This window comes from Triturus cristatus, chromosome 4_1 (assembly GCF_964204655.1).
Source record: "Triturus cristatus chromosome 4_1, aTriCri1.1, whole genome shotgun sequence".
Classification (NCBI taxonomy): Eukaryota; Metazoa; Chordata; class Amphibia; order Caudata; family Salamandridae; genus Triturus; species Triturus cristatus.
The window spans coordinates 352,882,024-352,901,085 of record NC_140585.1 but is presented as its reverse complement, the minus strand read 5'-3'; the positions used below and the strand labels follow the sequence as shown (position 1 = coordinate 352,901,085).

Below are 19,062 nucleotides of genomic sequence, written 5' to 3'. Positions count from 1 at the left end.
CTAAATCTGATCTGGAGGCCCAACGCAATACTAACCCAGATGAGCAGGCCACCCGAAGGGCGACCTCTCCCTGAGATGGAGGAAATTGCTGGAACAAAATAGGTGGTATAGCCAACCTTATAACAAGGCTCCAGACACCAAGTCTCTTGGAAGATACATATTCCAAAAGACTCAATGAAGATGTTCCAGTCCGGAAGGGCTAAATTTCTGGCGATGCCTGCTATGTTCCAGCTTACAATCCTTAAGTCGCCTTTGGTTTTATCTCGAAACACTTGCAAATGTTGTGGGGCCATACTGTGCCCAGCGCGGGACTCACATATTGTGCCCACAGACCCTATCAACATACAATTGTTCTCTAAGTGGCATTAATCCAGTACAGCCTCATTCTGTGTACCAGAAGAAGGGGAAGACAGGGGAGCATAGGAATTGGAAGACGCCATTAAACCCCCTAAATGCATCAAACTACGGCTTACAGGAAAAACAACTGGGATAGCAGCCCTCCCCGCAATATGCAGGTCAACAGCCCCGCCTCTGCCAACGAGGACTTGTACCTGAAAACTGTGAGAACAAACTATGGGGAGGAAAGGTAGAATGGGAATACAATTTGTCCCTTCCCCCCCAGTTCGGAGTGCTATCTGGCCAAAGGGTTGCTTGATACGGATAGAAGTAATTCATGGTGTGGGTGTTAATTCCTGAGTTAACTGCCCTGTAAAAATGGCTGCAGAGGAAGCTGGCTACCCTGGGATCTATAAAATTAACTATAATGCATTCACCCCTCAGATCTTTGGGCCTGATTCCCAGCCAAGTAACCAGTCTTACATGAAGGATCTGACCATCCAAAAAGCTAGGTAACGGTCTATTTTCCCTCAACCAGAACATAGTTTTGTTTTTTAATTCATTATATGATTCATATTTGCCAGCTTTAAGCACAGGGACCCCAGTTAGTACCACAACAAAGGGTTGGCAATCGGGCAGTAGATTGACATGGGGATTAATGGTAGCCCCCTCCTCTTCCACTAGCTGCGTATTGGGGGGAAGAACTGAGATGGAGCTTGGCCCCCCATGACCTCCCGTGTTGATGTTAGCGCTAGAACTTCGCACAAAGCTAGGCTTATCAGGACACTGGGGCCCTTTGGCCAAATAAGGGGGGATGTTAGTATTCATAGGGACTGAAGATTGTGCAGGGGTACCTAGAGCTACAAAGTCAGCATTCGTGTGTGAACCAGATGGACACCCTAAGGTAGGTACTACTACACACGCATTTGGAGCCCCCCCCCGATTCCCCTGATATCGAGGTAAGATCATTCACCTGTACGGGAGATGGAATTTCCTGATGAATTATATTCCCCGCCAGCCCGTCTTCCTGTATTTTAAAGTGTAATTTTATTAGGGTTTTGAGAGAAAAAAAGTTGTCCCTGGTGGTCTGTTCGAAACTATCCAGCCGCTCTGTTAAACCCTTTACTCTCTCCAAAACCGGAATAATCATAGATTTTAATAGATGCTCAATCTGAACTAAAGAGGGAAGCTCAGACTGAACACCCATATCTAGACTAGTCTGTGGGATGACGGCCCTCGGCCCTCTTAATAAGCCAATTGACTTGTCACCGATAGTCCTTGCGGGCCCATAGACAGCTGTCTCTCCTCCACTCCCCACCCCAAAGTGTCCAAACCCCTCTTTATACAAATAGTTTTTGGTTTTTTAGCAGGTTTACGGTTCCTACCCTTCCTTGGACTTGAAATACGCTTCCTCTTGGAGGGAACTACACCAGCTACCTTTGCTGGTGCTGGTTCTATACTAACAAGAGGAATTGTTTGTTGGGCAGAACTAATCAGGGAAACAGGGCGTGCAGAGGACTCAGCCGGCCTCACATCAGGAATAGTGGCCATATGTTCTTTGTGCTTTAGGGATGGGGTGAGCCTGTCCAAGCTTTCCCTCATGGCAGTGACTCTCTGGCCCACATCCCCCAGAGAGTCCACAACCAAGGGCTCCGCTACATGAATGGGAGAGGAAGCTAAGACCAAAGGCCCCAAAGATGATCGTTTATGAGTGAGAGATTTGCAAGAGAGACGACGCTCAGTGATTGCGATCTCTTTATCGAGAACCGAAGAAGCCCTAGTAATGAACTGATCTATGGTGCCGCTAACGGAACCACCCACCCTCCTCAAACCTTTTCCTGAGCGTGTTGTCATTGGCATGCACAGACCGTAAATGAGTGTAAACAGACCAATGGCAGTCCCTGTAGATGGAACAACGACACAAGGCAGAGGTTAACAAAACTCTAGTACAGAAAATAATAAACCTTAGAGAGGTGGCCCAGCCCTGCCCCCTCCTGCCCCGGACGGCCACAGACGGCCCGCCCTTTGCCCGGGCTTAGCCCGCCGCTCTCCCGCGTGCTTCCGCGACGCGGGATTCAGGACCGTTAAATGGAGTGCAATGGGGTCAGTGGGCGGGGCAGAGCACGAACGCTGACCAGGTGGTACGTTTCACGCAGGGACTCCTGGTAGATGGAGTCCCTGCAGCGTTCCAACGGCCCGCACCTAGCCCTGCGCTCCCCACAGCACACCAGCAGCCCCACCGCAAACAGCGCCTCCCTGGCTGCTCGAAGCGGCACCCGCGCAGCAGGTGCGCAAGGCGTAAGGGTAAAGACAGAGTTCAGTCCGGCGAAGATCCCCAGGACCGCAGCAAATAGGTAAGCTCCTCCTCAACGTCAGCAAAAGAGAGTGTCTCAAAAATAGAAGCACTGTGGGGTGATTTAAAGATCTGCAGAGGCCAGTAGGTGGGGCAGAGCACGAACGCTGACCAGGTGGTACGGGTCTCGCAGGGACTCCTGGTAGATGGAGTCCCTGCAGCGTTCCAACGGCCCGCACCTAGCCCTGCACTCCCCACAGCACACCAGCAGCCCCACCGCAAACAGCGCCTCCCTGGCTGCTCGAAGCAGCACCCGCGCAGCCGGTGCGGCAAGGCATAAGGGTAAAGACAGAGTTCAGATCCCCAGAACCGCAGCAAATAGGTAAGCTCCTCCTCAACGTCAGCAAAAGAGAGTGTCCCTCTGATATAGACATTGACACAGTTTAGGTTGTTAGTTGGTGTGTAAGCAGTTCCATGGTTTGGTTAGCAACTAAATGAGGATCTATATGAGCTATTCATTGCTTGCCTGAGTACCTGTATGAATACCTGAGTGTCTGCGTGGGTGGGTGGAGGGTGTGACTCTCTGCATTGATGCATGGGTGGCTAATGCACTAGGTATATGTGTTCAAGTCTGTATCTGTGAAGGTCTGTATGGCTGAGTGAGTGTGTGTATGAGTGTCTCGGTGAGTGAATGGATACCTCAGTGGTACATGTGAGTAACTCCGTATGTGAAAGGCAGTATATATGAATGTTGGACTATATAAATGACTATATGTGAGAATGAGTGATTGTGAGAGTGCCTGTATGGATCAGTGTGTCCTTGTATTAGTTATTGTATTAGAGTGTAAGTATGTGTTAGTATATGTTTAAATAAGTGACGTGGTATGTGTATAACTGTACAGGTTAGTAAATGAAAGTGTTAGTGATTATTTCCATTACTGAATAGGTGTGTGAATAACTAAGAATGAGAGGCAGTGTGTGAGTGTCTGTATAGATATGTGACTGGATATGATAATGCTGTATTGATGGCTGACTGTATGAGTGAGTGTATAGGTGAATGAATGGATGTGTGTAGACCTACACATTAGAGAGTGGATATCCACTAACTGGTATTGGTGTGTTCACGGTTTCGAAAATTATAGTCTGTATTTTAGACTGGGTGTATCAAGTGTTATATTAGGGTCTGATCAGGTGCATCTGATTTTCACGTGGAAGCTGTCATCAGTGATGTTATCGGTGATGTCATTTGAGATGTCATCAGTGATGTCATCAGTGATGTCACTGACCATGTCATGAGTGATGTAATATGTGATGTCATCACAAGTGCATTGCGGGGGCGCGAGTTATAGTTAGCTCAACTAACTATAACAGGTGAATTTATCTGGTTTTATATGAGTCAAATGTCCAACTAACTATAAAGTCCCTGAAACCTATGGTTTTTTCAAGGAATTTCTAAGGTTTCGTAAATGCTAATTCCTAACTACAACGTCCCTGAAACCTATGGTTTTTTCATTGAATTTCTAAGGTTTTTTAAATGCTGATTTCTAACTATAACGTGCCTGAAACCTATGGTTTTTTCAGTGAATTTCAAAGGTTTTTTAAATGCTAATTTCTATTTATAACGTTCATTAAACCTTTCTTTTTTTCCTGTGTTTTTTAATTATCATCCCATTCTCAACTTAGTGAAATCTGCAAATTTCACCACTCTTCCATCAATACCTTACACCAACAAAATCGCCACAAACAAGAGCCACATCTAACGCTAATGAAATACACAGTAGGCATTTCCGTGCAAAAAAAACACACAAAAACACCACTTCCCCATATTTTCTACGACCAGCCAAATCTGCAATGCTAACCAAAAAGCAGGCGATAAGCCGAGTTAGCAGTAACAAATTAACATCAACCTTTAACTGATGTAAGGAGGTCGACTATCTACTCCGTTATTTCGACCCAACTCACAGCCACATCTAAAGACCAACATGTGATACAGCTACTGATCATGCAGCTCCGACACCCAACAACGCCACAACACCCAGCCCCACCACCACCAGAACCTCCCCCCCCGGACCACCTCCCCTACTACCACCGAGGCAGCACAAAACAGAACAACGGACCTTCCCAAAACGCCATGCCCCTCAGCCACACAATAGCTGAATGTTGGGAGATGAGCAACCAACTATATATGAAGGAGGCAAGTCACCCATCACTGATGAAGCACACAATGCCAAGTGTAACGCTCATGTGCTGCACAGACCTCACTATGCAAAGCATAAGCCTTTCCATGTGGAGATATACTATTGATACTTGTAGTGTAGTGCACAGTGGACACAACCATGTTACCTCAGGCAGTGGGGAAGATCTCGGTCATGTAGCTGTGTTGTCCCCCCCTGGAAGCCTAAGCGGAGTGGGCCGCTCCAACGTACGCCACTCCAGCATAGTAGTATGAATAAATAGACCAGGCCCTAGGCGTGGTTCAATTGTGGGAAGCCCAACGAGTCTGTCAGAACGGCAGCCCTCACCCTGGCACGTGGCAGCCGTCATAACTGCGGGCCTCCTCGACACAGGGCCCCTGCGAACCCAGCGGCACAGCACCGCAGACTTATGTCTGTACCGACTACTGCCTTCGATCTACACTACGGACAGCGCGGCTCACAATTCAGATGTAGGGGCGATTGCAGATATCGCAGTCCAGTTCGCAAGACACGTTGCTCCCAGTGCCACCCACCCAGACCACGCATCATCGCAGCGTGCGCACATGCTGTGTGCTTCAGTTACTACTAGCTCACTGCACCATAAGTCATCACCACGTGGCCTAGCCAACACAGAATTAATTAGACAAATCACATTGCTCCAAGTGCGGCCCGCCGGGACCACGTCTCATCGCGGGGTGCGCACACACTGAATACTCCAGGTCCCACTAACTGTGCAGCTCAACTCAACGCCACGTGGCTGTGCGCCCATCCTGACTGCTGCCTCCGCCCTACACTTGAGTTACATGGATCACAATTCAACATTAGTAGCGACGCAAATTGTGTAAGAGACTATAATGGTTTAAGAAGACCAAATGCTCCCAATCTGTGCAGCTCAAGTCAACGTCACCTGCCTGTGGGCCTTTGCTGACTGCTGCCTCCGGCTTACACTGTGGAAAACCAGCGACACGTGATGCCAACTAACCCTCTTCAATACAAGACGATCCCACATGTGTAACTGTGTCCTGAGTCCTCAATGGCAGCGACCACAGCACCAGACTCCCTTCGATCACCGAGGGGTATTTCCACGTGGAAGACCGGTGACACATGGTGCCACTGAACCTGTACTACACAAGGTTTGTTTGGGTCACCAACGTATGCATGTGGCTGTGGACCCTAGCTCACCGCTACCTCTGCCCTATACTGTGGGCGACCGGCGACAAATGGTACCACTAACCGTCTTCAATACAAGCCGATCCCACATGTGGAACTGTGTCCTGAGTCCTGAATGGCAGTGACCCCAACTTGCCATCGACCACAGCACCAGACTCCCTTCGATTAGTGTGGCGTATTTGTATATCAAAGTCATCAATGTGGAAAGTATTGCCGCCGAAAAGATAACGCAAAAGATACATTTTACACAAACTGTCGATTTCCCTTTACATGTCCAGTAATTTCCAAAGGAAGAGTGAACAGTTTTATGTCAGCAATGAGACATACCATCACTTGAAAATCACCCAAAAATACTTATAATTTAAAAAGAACAGAATCATCGAAGTATAATAATGATTACAATACAGAGATTTTGAAAATGTGAAATGCAAATATGAACATACAATATGATGCACATAACTCAATTGCTGTTTCTCACTATGTCACGTCATATATTACCAACTCTGAGAAGACAGAATTGAAAGAAATGTGGGAAGAAATTTCACAGGAGAAGACACTTAGGAAATAAATGTGCAGCTTTAGTTTGAAGATACTTTCACATCGAGAAATTGGATCCTACCAATGTTCGGATCGATAGACATCTGCAAGTTTATATTCAAAGTCAACAGGAACCATCTGGATAAGTCTAGGTTTTCCTGCCGCACAAAATTGAGTTTTAATATAAATGTTATAAAACAAATTTGTGATGATATAGGCTTACGTTTCTTTGCTAGTCAAGAGAACTGTACAGAAAATAACAGTTGGATATGTTTGGGTGTTGATCAACAAATGGAAGATAATACTGTTGTGAAGTTTGAAAAAGAAATAACAAAGTTTAAAGTAGTTTCTGGTGAAAATCCCAACTATGTTTATATTTATTGCCGACGTACTCATTATAAAACTCAAACTAGGAATGTAGATGTACTACCACTAACCCTGTTCAACACAAGTCGATCCCACATTTGCAACTGTGTCCTCAGTCCTGAATGGCAGTCACCCCAAGTCCGTGGCAGCGACCACAGCACCACACTCCCTTCGATCACTGAGGCATATTTCGATATGCAAGGCCAGCGACACGTAGTCCCACTAACCCTCTTTAACACAAGCCGATCCCGCATGTGTAAATGTGTCCTTAATGGCAGTGACCCCAAGTCCGTGGCAGCAACCACAGCAGCATACTCTCTTTGATCAGTTAGACATATTTCCATATCCAACAGCGGCGACACGTGGTGCCAATAACTCTGTTCAACACAAGCCGATCCCACATATGTAACTGTGTCCTGAGTCCTGAATGGCAGTGACCCCAACTCCGTACCACCACACTTCCTTTGACCAGTGGGGGGTATTTCCATATGCAACTACAGACTCCAGTAGGCAAGTAAGTATCACAGTCCTACACCCTACATATTATCCTTTTAGCATCCTTGCTTCAAGAACTTTTTTTTTTATAACAGTTATAGCTTTACTGTAATTACCAAATTAATCTTCAAATGAAAACTAAAATGGAATAGCAGTCTACACTGCAGGCAGTACAGCTCGCAATTCCATTTTTAAATGCTAATTTCTAACAACAAGATTGTACTCAGAAAATACAACACTTCGTCAGTGTATTCTATACTTATTTCATCTTTTCACCATACGCCTACACTACACTCACTAGGGCTCCCAATGGAAATTATTTCTTCATTCATTAACTACAGACTTGGCAAGTAACTATTACAGGCCTCAAATCTACATAATATCCGTTTAGTATCATTTCATCTTGAACATTTTTTATATCAGTTAAACCTTTAGTACAATCACCAAATTCATTTTCAAGTACAAACGAACACTCAGCAGTCTACACTGCGGGCAGCAGACCTCGCAATTTGAATTTTGGACACATGGTGCCATCTAACACTGTCCAACACAAGCCGATCCCACATGTGTAACTGTGTCCTGAGTCCTGAATGGCAGTGACCCCAAGTCCATGGCAGCATCCACAGCAGCAAACTCTCTTTGATCAGTTAGACATATTTCCATATGCAGTGACCCAAAACTTCATGGCAGCGACCACACCACCACACTACCTTCGATTAGTGAGGAGTATTTTCATATTGAAGGCTGGCGACAAGTGGTGCCACTGAACCTGCACTACGCAGGCAGGTGAGGCCACCAACATATGCACGTGGCTGTGGGCCCTTGCTCACCGCTATCTCTGGCCTACACTGGGATCAGCAGGCCTCACAATTCAGATAGAGTCGTGATTCCACATGACACAGTCCTATAGCCAAGACATATTGCTCCCAGTGCGGCCCGTCCATACCAAGCATCATCACAGGCTCATACACTCTCAATACTTCTGGTGCCACTAACCCTCTTTAACAGAAGCTGATCCCACATGTGTAACTGTGTCCTGAGTCCTGAATGGCAGTGACCCCAAGTCAGCAACCACACAACATACTCCCTTCGATTTGTGAGGCATATTTTGATATGCAAGGCCGGCGACACGTAGTCTCACTAACCCTCTTTAACAAAAAACGATCCCACATGTTTAACTGTGTCCTGAATGGCAGTCACCCCAACTTCGTGGCAGCGACCACAGCACCAGAGTCCCTTCAGTATTACTTGTCGTTCTTTTCTTTAAATAATTGTTTTTATATGTAAATCTATACATGTCTAAGACTCCTCTTGTCCAACGGCATAGGGGCACTTCCGGGCCCAAGAAGGTTGTTGGGGGTATGATGGTAATGTGGGAAGAGGGTGCGTTACCTGCTGATGTCGGGAGAGGCAGCGTCAAAGGGGTATCTATCACAGAAAGAACTCCGATATGTTTTCACAAATACCTCGGACAAATGCCAGCTGACGGACTGAATCACAAAATGATTTTTCAATACTTATGTAGTGTGAGTCATGAACATTTCGCACCCAGGCTCGCAGAGGGACAGCTGCTGCCCGTCTGCTCCACTCACAGACGCAGTACTACGAGCCATCCATGCCATTATAGCTAACCCTGCCCTGTTCCGTCGTACGCCACGCCACACAGATTGCATTACGACGACAGCCCCACATACCTGCCTGTCGCAGGCGTACTCGCTGTTCCTGTGCAGGTCAGTGGTCTAATTCTCCACATCTCCCGCACACTCCCTGAGGGCAGCTTTAACCACATACCACACCCGTCAGGCCATATGACCACGTAAATATAATAGATCGACAACGTCACATCCTTTATTGCCGGTGCTGAATAGATGCCGGACACTCCACGTGTCTCGACCATAAAGAGTCTTTCAAAACTTGCACAGAAGGTTACTCGCACCCTAATCTGTATAGCCCTCAGGGGTCTACCACACCCTTGGCGTGGACTTCAGATGCACAGGGTTGGTGCCACCCGAAGCTCATATGGCTGTCAGGGGCCTACCAACACGTGGCACAAACTTAACTTCCACAGGCTTAGCGGCCCCAAAAGCTGTTGTGGTCTCCACCATTGATGACTCAGGACTCAGCGACATGTGTGAGATCTGCCAAGCACCTGATGTGGTCTCCGCCATTCATTACTCAGGACTCAGAGACATATCTGGTATGAGTTTTGACGGGCTCCAGCTAATTATTTGCTCATGGATGCGCAGGGGCGGCAGTCTCTCTCTCTCTCTCTCTCTCTCTCTCTCTCTCTCTCTCTCTCTCTCTCTCTCTCTCTCTCTCTCTCTCCCTCCCTCTCCCTCTCCCTCTTCCTCTCCCTCTCCCTCTCTCTCTCTCTCTCTCTCTCTCTTCCCTCTCCCCCCCTCTCTCTCTCTCTCTCCACCTTCTTTTCCTTCTAACTCTCTCTTCCTTCTCCCTTTCTCTCTGGCTTTTTTTTCCTTCTCTTTTTCTCTATGTCTCTCTCCTTTGATATGTGCATTACACACGTCCTTATTTTGTGCTTTATTTTCCAGGCTCTGTCGTCCACATCCATGGTCCCCACAGCAGTGTTCCACCTTGTTATTTTGTATTTGTTTGGATACATTTTCTTTGTTACTTTATCGTTGATATATGTTAATAAAAAAATAAAGTTTGAAAAAAATAATATTAACGTTTCTGGTTGTTTTCTTAACTGCTGTGTAACACTTTCTTGTTCTTATTACTGTTATTTGATGAAGTCCACCATGGTCTTAAATTTTGGAGGACTTATCGCGGGAATACTGGTGATGTCTGCAGTTTCCACAAACTTCTGAATAGTGTTTTAGATTTACCTCAAATTTACTTCCATTAAGGTACTGATAATGAAATGCAGACTAGCCATTCCCGTGCAAAAAGACACGAGGTGCACCTTTGCGATTTATTCTAAATACTAAAATCCTGTATTGAATTGCACTGACGTAGTGGCTGCACTCACAGTGTACACACAAAATCATTTACGAAACCGCATTGTATTTATATTAATTGGGAATTGGGCGTCAGGTGCTGGATCTTGACGAGATACACTGCCCAGTTCGTATATTGTCCTACACACGCAAAAAATCACATCACAACTTTCACACCAACTGCAATGCAAAACAAATTCCGGCGATAAGCCACGTTAGCACCAGGGATTTTACACCTGCTTTCTGATGGTGTTAAGCAGGACGACTACCTGCACCATGAAAGAGAACACAGCCAAGAGCCACACCAGAACACCCACAGGTGCCATAGAATAAATGATACAGTGATACCCATGAGGGCCACAAGACTCTTCGGACCAACTCCGGGACCGCCAACGCCCCCCAAACCCGCATCTGAGCAAGTGTGTCCCTCTGGTCATTGTGTTAGAATGATAGGCACTAGCCCTGCAACATCACAGTGTGCTATCACCTCAGCATTGGCAGTGAGCCTGGACATGTAGCTACTCACGCATCCTCCTGCATGCACAACCGGCGTGTGCTGGTCCGGAGTACACAGGTCAGCACAGGGGTGTGCCTATCCGACAACGGGAATGGGGTGTCTCGGACAGGTCCGTGTACAGGAAGTGCGGTAAGTGTGTCTCTGTGTTCTGATGTGGCCTGCCACAAGGGCCGCAGCAGTCGATGTTATAAAGTGGCATGCACCACCTCCAAACGGCACTGTGATGATGTGGTTGGAATGCAGCAGCACATGCGCAAATAGGCATTACAATGGTGTGCCGTACGAGTGCACGGGATACAACCAGGGCCGGACTGGGAATCAAAACCGGCCCTGGCAAAGTGCTTGGCCGGCCCCCCACCCCCACCGGGGGGGGGGGGGGTTGGGGGTGCCGCCGAGCTCTTTACCAGGGCCGGTTTTCGGCCGTCTTTGTTACAGGGCCGATTTTGCAGCTACGCTGCAAAAACGGCCCTGTAACAAAAACGGCCCCCTGGGGCCCAAAACCGGCCCCCACCCGTGCAGCCCACCAGGGGATTGCCCGGTGCCTGCTATGGCCAGTCCGGTCCTGGATACAACAGCGCACCGTACAAAAGTGTGGGAGCTCGTGGGAGGGAGGAGCCGCTATTTGCAATGTAACAGACAGTGAACTCGCCAATGTGCCACATGCTGGACATCTCATCCATGATGACCACGGTTGCAGACATCCCACAGCACCAACAACCCGCCTTTGTATACATCCTCTATGAATGCAGCGTGGTTTTCACTTCTATGCTCGTTCACTGGTGTGATGTTGGCGAGTTGTGTGACTTGTGCTCCTTGTTGGTGTGTTTCATTTTGGCCATTGTTTGTCTATACTTGTGCTATACTTAACTGTGCATGTCTGCCATTTTGCCCATCTTCCCCCGTCCCCCCACTCCCTGCTTCTTCCTCTCTCTGGTGCTGTTCTGTCTATAATTTTGTTGCTCCACACATAAATACATGTAAAGTACAAATTAGAATAGTTCCTTGATTCTTTTAGGTTTCAAAACTTCTCTCTCTTGGTTTCTTTTTAATTTTCCATATTAACAGTTGTTTTAAATATTCAACAACACATAGAAGTCAGAAGTGCAACGTATTCTATCAACACACTTTCTAGAACATTCTACAACACGTGCAGGTTAAAAGTTCATCAATCTTTTTAAACGTAACCATATTTTTTTGCAACATTTTCTCGAACATTTAACGGCACGTGCAGGTTAAAAGTTCACGATTGTTTTAAGTTCGAACAGTGCCTTCCAAATGCAAGTAGCAGGTGTGGTTGAGTTGGCAACTTTTATCCTATGATATGTACTCCACATTGAAACTGCTTTTTCCTAACCAATCACAAAGATGCTTTTCGACAAAACAAATGTGCACCCTACTTTTAAAGAAGAATGCTTTTCGTCTCCCAATAACGTATCGTTTTGTATGGCAATAAAAAGTAGTTCCCCATCTTTAAACATATCTCTTATTCTACCAAGGAACTGCATGAGCTACAGATATCTTTCCATACCTTCCAGCCATACCTTCAAAATGCTAGTGTGGATCGTAGGACATAGCTATATTTTCTGGTTCAAGGGGTATGCAGAACAGAGACGTATTGACTTAGACCTAGGTTTACAAAATGTGGACATTAAATGGTTTGCACAGAGAGGATTGAAGTGGCACCAATTGTTGCCTTTGGTTAAAACCTGTTAACATCTCCAACACCCTGACCTCATTATTGTGCACTGTAGTGGAAACGACTTAGGCACATTGACTGGGGTATGTTTGGAAATGCTTATGAAGGACACCTTAGGACAACTGATGTTACTTTTCCCTCAAACTGTCTTTTTATATTCCAATATATGCCAAAGACAGAAGTGGAAATGGTCAAAACAATTTTGTCCTCAGATTGAAAAATCTAGGAAGAAACACAACAAAGCTGTGTCTGCATACCTCCGAGCCCACAAAATGGGGTCCATCTACAACAACAACATATGTTTTGATATGGCTGATATCCACAGAAGTGATGGCGTACACTTGACAGATCACAGAAATCGAGTTTTCCTGAATAACTTGAAGCTGTGCATCCACACTTATATGTAGGTCTAACTAATCAACACAAGGGCTCTTTTTAGAGCCAGCCTATAACTGACAACTTAGGCCCGCTATTTTAGGGCCAAGTAACGCCAACTCCCGGACCCTCGCCAAAATGTATTCTCCACACAGCTGTGACGCAGTGGCCAGACCATCTGACTTTGCAGCACAGAGCTCTCTCTTTGATCACCACCTCTACTCCCCCATAGGGGTGAGTAGTTTGCGTTTTATAAATACCGTATTGATGTACCTTCCCACTCCCTGTACAACACCACCTAAGCACCATATACAAGTTGGACAAGTGTGGCACAGCGCCCAGAGCACATGACTTTACAGCATAGCAAACACAAGCTCACGGTTTCATACCCGAGTCCAGCAGCAGTTACATTTAGCAGGATGACACTCTAGGCAATACCTCACTTAATTTCTGTACCCAGCGCTTTCAGACCAGTAGGGGTCAGTAGTTCACCGCCTTTACCCCGAGTCCGTCAGCAGCTCAGCTTATGCCCCCAGCGCCATCAGACCCGTAGGAGTGAGTAGTTTGCACTTTACAAATACCGAATTGATTTGATACGCGCGAATTTACCTTTGCACTCCCTGTATAACACCCCCTAAGCACCATACACAAGTTACAATGTTTGAAACAAAAGTTGCTCCGATTAGGTATAACTACATACTGACACTACTTGGACAGATGTGGCACAGCGGCCGGAGCACATGACTTCACAGCATATGACACACTGTTTGGACTCACGCTTTCATCCCCGAGTCTGGCAGCAGCTCAGCCTAGCACCATGAGACTGTACACAATACCTCACATAATTTCCATAACCCAGGACTATAAGACCAGTACGGGTCAGTAGTTCATCCTGGTAGGTATAAACACATGCTGACACTACTTCTACAGGTGTAGTGCAGCGGCCATGGCACATGACTTCACAGCATAAGACACACAATTTGGACTCACGCTATAATCCTCGACTCCCGCACCAGCTCACCTTAGCAGCATCAGACTCTAGGCAATACCTCACTTAATTTCCATAGCCCAGCACTTTCACACCGCTAGGGGTGAATACTTTGCTTCACACCCAGTCTATAGCACACCCTAAACACCCCACAGAGGTTACAGTGCTCCTACCCTCCTCTTTCCCACTTTTTTTACCCTTTTTTCCCCTTACTCGCTTCGACGGAATCACCAAATGGCGGCCAACACTTCCTAGTTGCTACCGCTCACAGCGCTCACAACCAATAAGCAGCAAGCTCGTGCTCGTAATCCAATCAGATGGCAGCATTCCCAAATATCGATATCTGTAAATTTCGATATTTCTCAAAAACTACTGAACGGATTTACACCAAATAAACAAAAGCGGGCTTTCTAGACCAATAACCTTCTCCCTGCCAAATTTGGGGTAATTACGTTCACCCGTTCGACCTGTAGCCTTGTCTAAAGTTTCCTATGGAAATTAACATGGAGAAAACATGTTTTGGGATGCCCCTTTTTTCTCGGGCCCCCTTGACGAATCACCCCCAAACTTCCCACATAGGAGCTGATATGAACAAAGAATTAGTTTGGAGAATTTCATGAAGATTCATCAAACGACGCCAAAGTTATAGGCAAAACAAAAAATGCTCTTCCTTTGGAAACTTGGTCCTAACTATAACTACCTACTGGCGACCGCCAGTAGGTTATATATATATATATATATATATATATATACATATATATACATATATTCCAGGGTTTCCCAGTATTGACGCCGGCGCTCCTTTCTAGGGCGGTGCATTCCTTCCAACAGGGAACAGTCGGTTTAAAATTTGAAGAAGAACAAAGGCGCTGCCAGGCGACAACACCCTTCGTAGTATAGAAATGCACTCACTCGTGTGTTTTAAATTCTAAGGCGCTTTATTAGCAAAAGCGCTGCTTCACCCAACGCGTTTCACCTCCACCTGAGGCTTGATCACGGGATGTTGTTTGCCTCACTGTGACTTCTTTTATTTCCACATATTTTGCACATACCTATTGTCTGTCCAGTGGTGCATTGTGGTATTTGTAGTGTGCAAGTGAATATAAGTGTACATTTTTTCTTCTTTCTGTTTTTTGTTATTAAGTGCTCTTATACAGTGTTTAAAGAGGATCTTTAAAGAAGTCCTGGTGATTAATAGTGTTTATCAATTTCTCAATTTTACAATTTTTTTATTGTCGCGAAGCCAGATGTATTGGAAATCAATTAGTCCATTCATACTCTCTGGTGAGTTGTCTTTATATTCACAGTTCCTGTTTTAATTTTTCCTCATCAGTCATTTCATTTTTCTGGTGAGCTGTTGTTCTCAGGTTGCATTTATACTCTCCGGTGAGTTATATTTAGCAGCTTTTGATCCTGTTGGTCAGTGATTCATTTGCAGTTTTAATGAGGTTGTCGATGAGTTGTTATTAACAAGTGTGATTATAGATGTACATGTAGTTCCTCATTGTGATTCAAACCTCTGGGGTCAAGGGTTCTGAACGCAATGATGTGGCAGGATTCTTTCTGTCTTAAGGTCTTTATTCTGTCTCCACCTCTTTCCGATTGTGGTATTTGTTCTAGAACCCAGAATTTTAATGACTCCCATTTGCCATCATGATGTTGAAACATATGTTTTGCTATGGCATTCGTTGGATCTTTATGGGTTGTGGCTCGGGTGTGCTCCAGGATTCTCTTTTTTGGTTCAAAGATAGTGCTCCCGATGTACCGTTTCCTACATGGGCATTCTATCATGTAGATCACATGGGTGCTTTTGCATGTTAGATGTTGTTTAATTTGCCAAGTTTTGTTTTTCCCCATGTCCACGGATTTCATTGGAATTGCAATTTTGCAAACTTTGCATTTGCTTACAAGGCCAGAAGCCTATTCTTTGAAGCCAGGTAGTGGTTGGGGCCTCTTGGAAGTGGTTATGTATGATTTTGTCACTTATGTTAGTTGCTCGTCGATAAGTGATATTCGGATGGTCACCGATGATTTTGGATAATGTCTGATCCAGTTGAAGGATTCCCCAATGCTTCTTAATTATTGCTGATAGCTTGTTGTTTTCTGCACTTTGAGCCATATGTAGATAAATTACATTTACCGATTCTTAAATACCGAATTTTACCGATTCGGTATTTATGAATCGGTAAATGTAATGTAGGTAAAATATTACCGAATCGGTAAATGTCGGTATTTTAGAATCAGTATTTACCGATTCGGTAATGGCAACTGGCTTCCCATTCATTCCTATGGGCCTGGAGGCCCATAGGAATGAATGGGAAGCCAGTTGCCATTACCGAATCGGTAAATACCGAATCGGTAATGGGGGAGGCATCATCATGGGTGGCAGGGTGTCACATTGACACCCTGTTGCACCCCTGATTCGTCCATGTGTGCACATGTGGCGCACATACATGCCCTGCGGGCATGTATGTCTGCCACATTGCACACTTCAAAGTGCACAAAAATGCTTTTTTCCATCTATTCGTCATTTACCATCAACTTTTAGTTGGTGGAAAATAATGAATCCCCACACCAACGACACACTCCCCCTACATCTCATTTCAGGATTCGGTATTTACCGAATCGGTAAAATTACCAATTCGGTAATTTTACTGATTCGGTAAATTACCGAATCCTGAAATGTGCCCCCTACATACCAAAAGCCTAAATACCGGTCGGTAACAGGATATTTACCGAAAATCGGCCGTTACCGACCGGTATTAGGCTTCCTACATATGGCCCTTTGTGTGGTTATCAGTCTTATGATCGTTCCTTCTTTTTCCTTTGATGTTGATTGTGGCTGTAGAATGTCTGTTCGGTTCAGTGTCGATACTCTGTTCAGACTTTTTCTTACCACATTCTTCGGGTATTTTCGTTTGAGGAATCGTATTTCAGCCTGTTGACTGTGTTTCTGGAATTCACAATCTTCTGAGCAATTCCTCCGCATTCTTAGAAACTCTCCATATGGGATGCTCCATTTAAGATTTTCTCTATGGAAGCTTTCTCCATGTAAGACTGTGTTTGTCGCAGTTTTCTTTCGGTGTAATGTCGTTTGGAGAGAGTTTTTTGTGATGTAGATTTCTGTATCCAAGAATTCCACTCTTTCATTACTGAATTTATATGTGAATTTCAGGTTCATTGGACTGTTGTTCAGTCTCTCAAAATAGGTTGTGAATTCCAGTTCGGTTCCGTTCCAAATGATAAAAAGATCGTCTATGAAACGCAGCCATAGTACTATCTTTTGTCGAAATTCATAATTTGTCGTATTCCATGCCACTCTTTGTTCAAACCACCCCATTGTTAGATTCGCGTAGTTGGGCGAAAAAGAAAAGCCCATCGCACAACCCTTTATCTGTTTAAAGATTTGTTTGTTAAACACAAAGATATTGTTGTGCAAACACATGGAGATCATCTCATTCAGCATTCCGTTATGTTCCTCATAATGAATGCTTCTTTTTCCCAGGAAAAATTTGCATGCTTCCATTCCTATGGTGTGTTCAATGTTCGAATATAGTGCTATCACGTCCATGGTTATTAGGTTGTATGTCGGGTTCCATTTTATTGAGTTTAGTTTATTTAAGAGATCCGTTGTATCCCTTAAGTAGGAGCTAAGGTTGGTTACCAGAGGTGCCAGGAAATGATCTATGTACTTTGAGATTGGTTCCAATAAAGAATTATTTGCCGAGACTATCGGCCTTCCTGGGGGCTTCGTCTGGTCCTTATGGGTCTTGGGCAAACAATAAAAAGTTGCCATTGTTGGGTGTTTTTTATTTAGATAGCGATATTCGTCTGCATCCAATAGGCCCTTTTGGAACCATTTCAGTAGGTTCTCCTCTAATATGTTTTGAATTTCATTTGTTGGATCTTTGTTCAGTTGTTGATAACATGATTGGTCCATTAGCTGTCTTTTTGCCTCCAGTGCGTAGTCTCCTTTGTTTAAAATCACAATGTTTCCCCCTTTGTCGGCGGGCTTAATTTCAATTGTACTGTCCTCCTGTAGGTTTTTCAGGGCATCCTTCTGTTGTTTTGAGAGGTTGTTTTTCTTTTTGCAGTGAGTCATTTTATATAGATCTTCTATTATTGCCTCATGAAAGACGTCAATCTTGTTGCCCGCTGGTAGGTTAGGATAATATTTGGATTTGATTTTGAGGCCACTTTCGCCTGCCCCTTCCAATAGTTGCAGTTCCTGTAGTTCCCCAATCGCTTCTGTTTCCTGGGATTCTGTTGTTGTCCCCATTGTCATGAGTAGTTCTAAGTTTTTCAGGTCTTCTACTTGGAGATTACTTTCTATTTGTCTTATGGTGGGTTGTTCTGCGTTGTTGATTTTCTCTGCATAGATTTTTGCCAATTTTAGTTTGCGTGTATATTTATAGAGGTCTATTCTCGTTTGAGTGATATCAAGGTGGGATGTAGGGCAGAAGTTTAATCCTTTCTTTAAGACCTCACTCTCTGTTGGTGTTAGGATTTTTTGCGATAGGTTGATTACGTTTAATTCCTGGGAATTGCGAGTTGTCATTTCTATCTCTGTTTCCTTGGTTGTCTTAACCGATCCTTGGACCACATATCTGTGAGCCACAACAAAAAACAGATAGCAGCATTGTGATTGGCTTAGGGAAGGGGAGGGAGGCTGCCTCTTCCTGTTCCACAGGACCCGGCCAGGAGCCGAGACGGCACGGGACCCCGGAAGGTAAGTTTATCACCCCATCCGTTCCCCCACCCGCGAGTCATGCTGGTTCGACTGACTACTGCAGGTGTCCAGCGGGACCACAAATCAAAACAAATAGAGCACTCTGATTGGTCACAACAGCTTTTTTTCCATCACTAGCTTCAGTCGCATGGGACACCCCTGGGACAGCTCCGTCCTGAAGGATTAAGCACTCCCACTGCCTGGCCGTAGCATGGAAGAAAATGTTGCGTCCACTATTACAGGGCACGAGGACACAATAAAAAGGAGGTAGTAGGGGGCAGATTATGGGTATCCTCACCCTTAGCCCTTCTGGGAGGTTCTAGGGGGACCAAACAAGGGGCCAAAATAAAAAAATGTTATTCTTTTTTTTTAGTTTTATACAGCGTGAACTAGACAAGAGACATTGGT

The 19,062-nt window shown here is 45.2% G+C and overlaps 1 protein-coding gene across 1 annotated transcript in view; it reads left to right on the top strand.

Annotated features, from left to right (window-relative positions):
- The window catches only part of TMTC1 (transmembrane O-mannosyltransferase targeting cadherins 1), a 1,415,052-nt gene that overhangs the window by 1,232,899 nt on the left and 163,091 nt on the right, over positions 1 to 19,062 (top strand). The gene's annotated exons all lie outside the window — the stretch shown is intronic.